This window comes from Thamnophis elegans, chromosome 12 (assembly GCF_009769535.1).
Source record: "Thamnophis elegans isolate rThaEle1 chromosome 12, rThaEle1.pri, whole genome shotgun sequence".
Lineage (NCBI taxonomy): Eukaryota > Metazoa > Chordata > Lepidosauria > Squamata > Colubridae > Thamnophis > Thamnophis elegans.
This window is the reverse complement of record NC_045552.1, coordinates 46,394,812-46,405,007: the sequence shown is the minus strand read 5'-3', so window position 1 is coordinate 46,405,007 and position 10,196 is coordinate 46,394,812.

Genomic DNA, 10,196 nt, shown 5'->3' with positions numbered 1-10,196 from the left:
GAGGAAACAGGATGGGGAGAAAAAGTGATCCTAACCAGGACAGGACAAAAAGGGGTTTTTTTCCCCACTACTGTTCCTCATTCTGGTTGCAGGGATTTTTGTTTTGGGGATTTATTGGGAAAGAGAACGTTTTGGAAAAAATGTTCCTAGTGCTAGATGTGGTGAAGGGCCCTTGGTGGTTTCTGGGTTTGGTGGGGTTTCTTTTGAGGACGTTTCTTTACCCAAACTAGGTGACGTCATCAGTGCCGTTGATGAGCACTGACCACTAGCACTGATGACATTACCTAGTTCGGCTCATGAAACGTCCACTGAGCCGCTGCACTTTAAAACTGACCACTTCATCTTCCTCACCTAAACATCTGTGGCTGCTTGTCGTTCATTGTTGGCTTATATCTTCAGAATGGGGGCATCGTGGTTCCTTTCCTGTGCCCGCAAACCTGTATTTTCATCCCAATCAATGAAGGTTAATCGAGAACGGCTTTTTTTTTTTACATGTCAAAGCTGCTCTCTGCCAAAATCAATGGCAGTCATTTCTACTGAAAGCATTGTCCCAAAATGATTGGATAACCATTTGTCTGCCTAAGCAGGGGGTTGGACTAGAAGACCTCCAAGATCCCTTCCAACTCTGCTATTCTATTCTATTCTTTCATTCTAATATCTATTCTATTCTTTCATTCTAATATCTATTCTATTCTTTCATTCTAATATCTATTCTATTCTATTCTTTCATTCTAATATTTATTCCATTCTTTCATTCTAATATCTATTCTACTCTATTCTTTCATTCTAATATCTATTCTATTCTATTCTTTCATTCTAATATCTAATCTGTTCTATTCTTTCATTCTAAGATCTATTTTGTTCTATTCTTTCACTCTAATATATTCCATTCTTTCATTCTAAGATCTATTTTATTCTATTCTATTCTTTCATTCTAATATCTATTCTGTTGTATTCTTTCACTTTAATATATTCCATTCTTTCATTCTAATATCTATTTTATTCTACTCTATTCTTTCATTCTAATATCTATTCTATTCTTTCATTCTAATATCTATTCTGTTCTATTCTATTCTTTCATTCTAAGATCTATTCTGTTCTGTTCTGCTCTAGTCTAGTCTACTCCAAATCAGTGTATGACTGTTCATGTGGGGTCCTGAGAAATTAAAAGCCAAAACTTCTACCTGGAAATCCCTATCACAACAGAGAGCAGCTTACCCTAAGCGATGAGGATTGACACAAGCAAACACACTGAAAAGGCTCAATGGCAAGACAGTGGCTGATTGATCTTTGGGGGTTTTAATGGGACCCCAGAGAGATTGGCTGTTGCTTTTCTCTTCCAGAAGGTGGGGCCATAGTAGCAGAGAGAGAACACATAGAAGAAGGGACCAGCTAGTTAAGTATTGCAAGAGTTGGGTGTCTCTAGTATGTTGTAGCAAAATAAGGGAATTCTTAACAGGTAATTCTCAACTTACAACAGTTCATTTAGTGACTGTTTGAAGTTACAACAGCACTGAAAAAAATACAAATTTATGACCATTTGTCACACTTGCAACACTTGCAAGCATTCCCAGGGTCACGTGATCAAAATTCAAACACTTGGTAACCGACTCATATTTATGACGGTTGCAGTATCCCATGGTCATGTGATCCCCTTTTGCGACCTTCTGATGAGAAAAGTCAATGGGGAAGTCAAATTCACTTAACAACCATGTTACTAACTTAACAACTGCAGTGATTCCCTTAACCCGGGTGTCAGCAACCCGCAGCTCCGAAGCAGCATACGGCTCTTTCGTCCCCCTGCAGTGGCTCCATCTTGGCTGAACCAACCAATGGCTGGCCCCAGCCCTCAACCTCCCCTTCCAGTCACTCCTCACCTAGCATGAGGAGAGAGAGAGACAGAGAGAGAGAGACAGAGAGAGAGACAGAGAGAGATGAGACAGAAACACACAGAGCGAGACACATAGAGAGAGAGAGACACACACACACACAGACACACAGATGAGACAAAGACAGAGAGAGAGACACAGAGAAAGACACACACACACACAGAGACACACACACACACACAGAGAGAGAAACAAAGAGAGATGAGACAGAGAGAGAGACACACACACACAGAGACAGAGACACAGAGAGAAACAGAGAGAGAGACAGACAGAGAGAGATGAGAGACAGAGACACACAGAGACACACAGAGACAGAGAGAGAAACACAGAGAGATGAGACAGAGATACACACAAAGAGAGAGACAGAGAGAGAGACAGATAGAGACAGAGAGAGACAAGAGACAGAGAGAGACAGAGAGAGATAAGAAAAGGAGAAAGAGAGACAGAGAGAGACAGAGAGAGAAACACAGAGAGATGAGACAGACACACACACACAGAGAGACAGAGAGAATGACAGAGAGAGAGAGAGAGAGAGAGAGAGAGAGAGAGAAAGAGAGATAGAGAGAGACAGAGACACACAGAGAGATGAGAGACAGAGACACACAGAGAGAGAAACACAGAGATGAGACAGAGACACACATAGACAGAGAGAGAGACACAGAGACACACACACACACACACAGAAAAACAAAGAGAGATGAGACAGAGAGAGAGACAGAGAGAGAGACACACAGAGAGAGACAGAGACACAGAGAAACAGAGAGAGAGAGACAGAGAGAGATGAGAGACAGAGACACAGAGAGAGAGACAGAGACAGAGAGAGAAACACAGAGAGATGAGACAGAGACACACACAAAGAGAGAGACAGAGAGAGAGACAGATAGAGACAGAGAGAGACAAGAGACAGAGAGAGACAGAGAGAGATAAGAAAAGGAGAAAGAGAGACGAGAGACACAGAGAGAGAAACACAGAGAGATGAGACAGAGACACACACACAGAGAGACAGAGAGAATGACAGAGAGAGAGACAGAGAGAGAAAGAGAGATAGAGAGAGACAGAGAGACAGAGAGAGATGAGAGACAGAGACACACAGAGAGAGAAACACAGAGATGAGACAGAGACACACATAGACAGAGAGAGAGACACAGAGAGACACACACACACACACAGAAAAACAAAGAGATGAGACAGAGAGAGAGACAGAGAGAGAGACACACAGAGAGAGACAGAGACACAGAGAAACAGAGAGAGAGAGACAGAGAGAGATGAGAGACAGAGACACAGAGAGAGAGACAGAGACAGAGAGAGAAACACAGAGAGATGAGACAGAGACACACACAAAGAGAGAGACAGAGAGAGAGACAGATAGAGACAGAGAGAGACAGAGAGAGATAAGAAAAGGAGAAAGAGAGACGAGAGAGACAGAGAGAGAAACACAGAGAGATGAGACAGAGACACACACACAGAGAGACAGAGAGAATGACAGAGAGAGAGACAGAGAGAGAAAGAGAGATAGAGAGAGACAGAGACACACAGAGAGATGAGAGACAGAGACACACAGAGAGAGAAACACAGAGATGAGACAGAGACACACATAGACAGAGAGAGAGACACAGAGAGACACACACACACACACAGAAAAACAAAGAGAGATGAGACAGAGAGAGAGACAGAGAGAGAGACACACAGAGAGAGACAGAGACACAGAGAAACAGAGAGAGAGAGACAGAGAGAGATGAGAGACAGAGACACAGAGAGAGAGACAGAGACAGAGAGAGAAACACAGAGAGATGAGACAGAGACACACACAAAGAGAGAGACAGAGAGAGAGACAGATAGAGACAGAGAGAGACAAGAGACAGAGAGAGACAGAGAGAGATAAGAAAAGGAGAAAGAGAGACGAGAGAGACAGAGAGAGAAACACAGAGAGATGAGACAGAGACACACACACAGAGAGACAGAGAGAATGACAGAGAGAGAGACAGAGAGAGAAAGAGAGATAGAGAGAGACAGAGACACACAGAGAGATGAGAGACAGAGACACACAGAGAGAGAAACACAGAGATGAGACAGAGACACACATAGACAGAGAGAGAGACACAGAGAGACACACACACACACAGAAAAACAAAGAGAGATGAGACAGAGAGAGAGACACACAGAGAGAGACAGAGACACAGAGAAACAGAGAGAGAGAGACAGAGAGAGATGAGAGACAGAGACACAGAGAGAGAGACAGAGACAGAGAGAGAAACACAGAGAGATGAGACAGAGACACACACAAAGAGAGAGACAGAGAGAGAGACAGATAGAGACAGAGAGAGACAAGAGACAGAGAGAGACAGAGAGAGATAAGAAAAGGAGAAAGAGAGACGAGAGAGACAGAGAGAGAAACACAGAGAGATGAGACAGAGACACACACACAGAGAGACAGAGAGAATGACAGAGAGAGAGACAGAGAGAGAAAGAGAGATAGAGAGAGACAGAGACACAGAGAGAGATGAGAGACAGACACACAGAGAGAGACAGAGACACAGAGAGAAACACAGAGATGAGACAGAGACACACATAAAGAGAGAGACAGAGAGAGAGACAGACAGAGAGAGACAGAGAGAGACAAGAGACAGAGACAGAGAGAGACAGAGAGAGATAAGAAAAGGAGAAAGAGAAAGAGAGACAGAGAGAGACAGAGAGAGAAACACAGAGAGATGAGACAGAGACACACACAAAGAAAGAGACAGAGAGAGAGAGAGACAGACAGAGAGAGACAGAGAGAGACAGAGACACAGAGAGATATGAGAGACAGAGACACACAGAGAGAGATAGAGACAGAGAGAGAAACACAGAGAGATGAGACAGAGACACACACAAAGAGAGAGACAGAGAGAGAGACAGAGACAGACAGAGACAGACAGAGACAGAGAGAGATAAGAAAAGGAGAAAGAGAGACAGAGAGAGACAGTAACTAACTAACTAACTAACTAACTAACTAACTAACTAACTAAAATCTTGAGGAGGGTGGCTTGTAGAAGGCTTCTATACAATTTCATCAGACCAATAATCATCCAATGCCCCCCTCCTCTCTGTTTGCTGTTGAAATGAAGTAGTGTTTTGAGTGTATGTTAGCAGCATGGAGATGGGGGGGCGGGGAGCTAGTGAAACACAGGAGGAGGGGGGGCAGAAAGTGGAAGCAACAACTAAACCCTTGTAAGAGGCCTTTGTGATATTACATTGCACTTATCTGCTGCCTTTAAAAAAAATGCCCTGTGGGTATAAGCACTGAAAGCAAGTAATTGCAGAAACTTTCCCTGCCCTGCTTGACAGCTGACATTGGCTCACGTGACCCCCATGCGGGTCCCAGCATGAGACATCAGCCAGCCAGCCAAGACCCCCCCTCCTCTCAGATCTCTGGCACGGAGCCCTGGCAGCTGGCTTGTGGGTGGGCAAGGTGGGCTTGCTTGGGGAGAGGTTGGCTGAATGAGGTTTTTCATAGCCTTGGAAGGAAGTGAGCTACCTGCCTGCTTCTAGGATGCTGCCCTCAGAGGAGAGCTGGGGAAGGAGGTGGCACGATGGCAAAACAGGCCCAAGCTTGGCCAACGGAGGAAAACACCCATCTATCCCATGCAAGCTGGCAAACAGATGGGAATCTGGCTGGTGGCAGAATGATCCTGTTGCTTATTGTTTTTTTAAAAAATTAGTTTATCAAAATATAAAATACAGAAATACAAAGTAAAATGAAAACTATGGGGACATAGGGGAGGAAAGGATTTTTTTATATATATAATAAAATATAGCTGGGAGGGACCTTAAAGGTCTTCTAATCCAGCCCCCTGCTCAAGCAGGAGAACATATACAATTTCAGATAAGTGGCTGTCTAGACGCTTCTTAAAAACTTCCAGCGATGGTAAAGATAAAAGTTCCCCTCGTACATATGTGCTGGTCGTTCCCGACTCTAGGAGGCGGTGCTCATCTCCGTTTCAAAGCCGAAGAGGCAGCGCTGTCTGAAGATGCCTCCGTGGTCATGTGGCCGGCATGACTAAATACCAAACGCGCACGGAACGCTGTTATCTTCCCACCAAAGGTGCTTCCTATTTTTTACTTGCATTTTTTGCGTGCTTTCAAACTGCTAGGTTGGCAGAAGCTGGGACAAGTAACAGGAGCTCACTCCGTAACATGGCACTAGGGATTCGAACCACTGAACTGCTGACCTTTCTGATCAACAAGCTCAGCGTCTTAGCCACTGAGCCACCGTGCCCCTTATAAATGTATCGTCAATCACAAAGACACACCCATCTTGTAAACTACCCCAAGTTTCATGCTTTGGATTAGCTTTTCATGGTTCAGTTGCTAAATTGTGTCCAAGTCTTTGCAACCCCATGGACTACAGCACATCAGGTTCCCCTCTCCTTCACCATCTCCCAGAGTTTGCTCCACTTTCATGCTCATTGCACCAATGACACTATCTAACCATCTCATCCTCCGCCATCCCCTGCTCCTTTTGGTCTTCCATCTTTCCCAGCATCAGGGTCATCTCCAAGGAGTCCTCTCTTCTCATGAGGTGGCCAAAGTATTTGAGCTTCAGCTTCATTACATATACATATATATCCCTCCAAAGAATTGGTTTGTCTAACAGGGATGAATTTCTAAATTCTGCTGCTCAAGTATGCATTCGACCACCTAACATCAGCCACTGAGCCACCATTTATGATGGAGCACCAGTGGTGGGTTTCAAAAATTGTTCGAACCTATTCTGTGGGTGTGGCCTCCTTTGTGGGAATGGCTTGCCACCCATGTGACCGGATGGGAGTGGCTTGCCGCCCATGTGTCCGGATATGAAGATGCCGACGACACTTGTCAGAACCACCTTAAATTACCTCACACACAGCACCGGCATGCATAAGAATATGATGTAAACTTGTTTTTTAAAAGGCATCTTTGGTTTGCGTTAAAACAACTTCAACACACGCAATATTCTGATTGCACCACAAACGCAGTAGTCATCCTTACCTTTCACAGAGGCACTGAGTTTTATAAATATGAGCATGATAGTGTAGAATAATCATATCCAAGGACCAGTGGTGGGTTTCAAAAAATTTTGGAACCTCTTCTGTAGGTGTGGCCTGCTTTCCGGGTCCACTGGGGGAACCTCTTGTAACCGGTTCGGTAGATTTGACAAACCGGTTCTACCAAATAGGTGCGGACTGGTAGGAACCCACCTCTGTGGAGCACCCACAATTTCTGAAGGCAAGCTGCACCACTGTACCCACCATTGGGACGTTTCTCCTTAATTCCAGGTTGCTGGAATTGAGGAAGCGGAAGAGCAAAAACCTGTAGGGTTAAGGGGAGAAGAAAAAGAAAAGCATTGACTTCTGATTCCTTTTGGCGCCATAGAATAACAACACACAAGCTCAAATTTTTACTTTTACATAGTAATGTGTAGCTAGCAACAACGAGCCTATCTAGGCTGCAAAACCCAAAAGATCCTCTCGCAATTCGGGCGATTAGAAACCTGAATGAGAAAGCGTTGTTTGCCACAAGATGGGCAGTAAATAAATTCAATAAAAATAATTAAATAAATTAGAGATGCTCCCCTCCTATTACTTTTGAGAGCCATAAAATATCGCAATGGAGGACAGGAGCGCAGGCATGGTTCTCAAGTCCAGAATTTGACCTTCGCTGAATAACCTTGATCATTAAAAGACCCCCTGGTTTAGTTCTGCCTCCCCTTAAGACCTGACCCTTTTCTTCCTAACCTCCTCCAGATGCTGATTTTTATTCCAGGCTCACTGACTCCTGTCCCTCCGGATGCCAGAGTGATTGTCTCCAGTGGAAAGATCTGCTTTTTGAAAATCCACTGGCTGTGACCAGCATACAGGGGAAGGCTGGAGAGTCTGTAACCTATTCTGCTTCCCTGCATGGCCGGAATGGAATGGACAGCATTAGGTGGGGGAGGCAGAGATGACCAGTTTCTCTTGGCTAAATATACCTTGTTTTCCCGAAAATGCAACCTACCCTGAAAATAAGTCCTAGCTTGATTTTTACACGTGTGCCCAATATAAGCCCTACCCCCAAAATAAGCCATTACTTGTCCCAGCTTCTGCCAACCTAGCAGTTCAAAAGCATTTCCTCATGCCAGCCACACGACCATGACATGACCCGAAAAATGCGCGCACGACAAAAGCGTGCCGACAAAACTGCGGCGAGAAAACCGCGAGTTTGAAATCGCGCCCACAACAGCGTGCACACAACAGCGCGCCAACAAAAGCGCGATTAGGTTAAGATAAGGGTCAGGGTTAGGGTTAGGGTTAGGGTTAGGTTCAGGGTTAGGGTTTAGATTTAGGGTTAGGGTTAGGGTTAGGGTTATGGTTATTACCTTGTTTTCACATTGTTTGTTGATGGCGCACTTTTGTCAGCGCGTTGTTGTCGGCGCACTGTTGTGGACGTGATTTCAAACTCGTGGTTTTCTTGCCGCATTTTTGTCGGCGCGCTTTTGTCGTGTGCGCATTTGTTGGTGAACTGACCACGAAGGCTTCTTTGGACAGCACTGTCTCTTCAGCTTTGACATGCAGATGAGCACCGCCCCCTAGAGTCATGAACGATTAGCACATATGTGCGAGGGGAACCTTTACCTTTGCCTTACCTGTAGTAGATCTGTGATGGTATTTGGGGCTTGCAATTCCTACTCTCAGATTCTGGCTACCTATTTCCAAGGAACTTTGGCCTGGAGAAGTTAAGAGAAATTGGAAGTCGAAGTGTGCAATTTTAGGACTGGACTCAGCCTTTCCTTTGGACCCGATGGCACTGAATCAGTTTCAAAAAAATTTCGAACCTACTCTATGGGTGTGGCCTCCTTTGTGGGAGTGGCTTGCCGGCCATGTGACCTGGTGGGAGTGGCTTGCCGGCCATGTGTTTTCTTTCTCTCTCTCTCCCTCTCCCTCCCTCCCTCCCTCTCTCTCTCTCTCATTCCTTCCTTTTGTCTCTCTGTCCCTTTTTCCTTTTTTTTCTTTCATCTCTCTCTTTTCTTTCTTTTTTTCTTTATTTATTTCTTCCTTTCTTTCTCTTTCTCTGTGTGAGTTTGTCTGTGTGTGTGTGTGTGTGTGTGTCAGTGGTGGGTTTCAAATTTTTTGGGAACCCCTTCTGTAGGTGTGGCCTGCTTTCTGGGTCCATTGGTGGAACCTCTTCTAACCGGTTCAGTAGATTTGACGAACCGGTTCTGCTGAACTGGTGCAAACTGGTAGGAACCCACCTCTGCACTGAATCCTGCCATTTTGAATTGAATTGAAGACAGGAAATAAATGCTATCAAATAGGCATAACACCTCCCCCCACCTCTCCTCCAAGTCCAGCTTTGATGTGACCCTTCATCTCCCTAATATATGACCTTTGGCTATAAAACAAGTCCTTCTCTGATGCTTGCCTTCTGCCTCCTGCAGTTTATGGCTATTTAGCAGCCCCAATTAGAGCTATCCGATCATTACCAATTAGTAGGTTATGGATTGACGTTTTGCTAAGCAACCATTCCTTCATCTGTTTAATAAACCACAACCGTCTAGGTTCATGACACACTACGAGAGAGACTTTTGGAAAATAAAATAAAATAAAAACTCTAAACCACATTAGCCCGTCTAGTCAAAACAAATAATAATACATTATCACGTAGCCTGCTGTAGGAATCAGTCCCAAGTGGTTGATGACATCACAGGCACTCTGCTAGTTTTTTCTTAACTCTGTACTTGTGTATGTGCGATTTTAAAACACTGGTGCTAGGAGTAGCCTTGAGCCAAATGAGACTCAAGGCAAAAAGGAAGATTTGTACCAGTGGTGGGATTCAATTTTTTTTACTCCTGGTTCTGTGGGCGTGGCTTGGTGGGTGTGGCATGGCTTGGTGGGCGTGGCAGGGGATGGATACTGTAAATCTCCGTTCCCTCCTACTCCAGGGGAAGGATACTGCAAAATCCCCATTTCCTCTCGATCAGCTGGGACTCGGGAGGCAGAGAATAGATGGGGCGGGGCCAGCCAGAGGAAGTATTTACCAGTTCTCCGAACTACTCAAATTTTCCGCTATGGGTTCTCCAGAACTGGTCAGAACCTGCTGAATACCATCTCTGATTTGTACCCATTCTGGTCATCAACTCTTGGCAATGCTCTGCAATCTTTCTACTGCTTTGTAGCCCGCAGGTAGTCCTCGACTTACAACAGTACTTTTAGTGACCTTTCAATGTTACAATGGCAGTGAAGAAAGTGACTTGTGACCATTTTTCACACTTGCAACCGTTGCAGCTTCCCCCATGGGATCAAAATTCTTGGC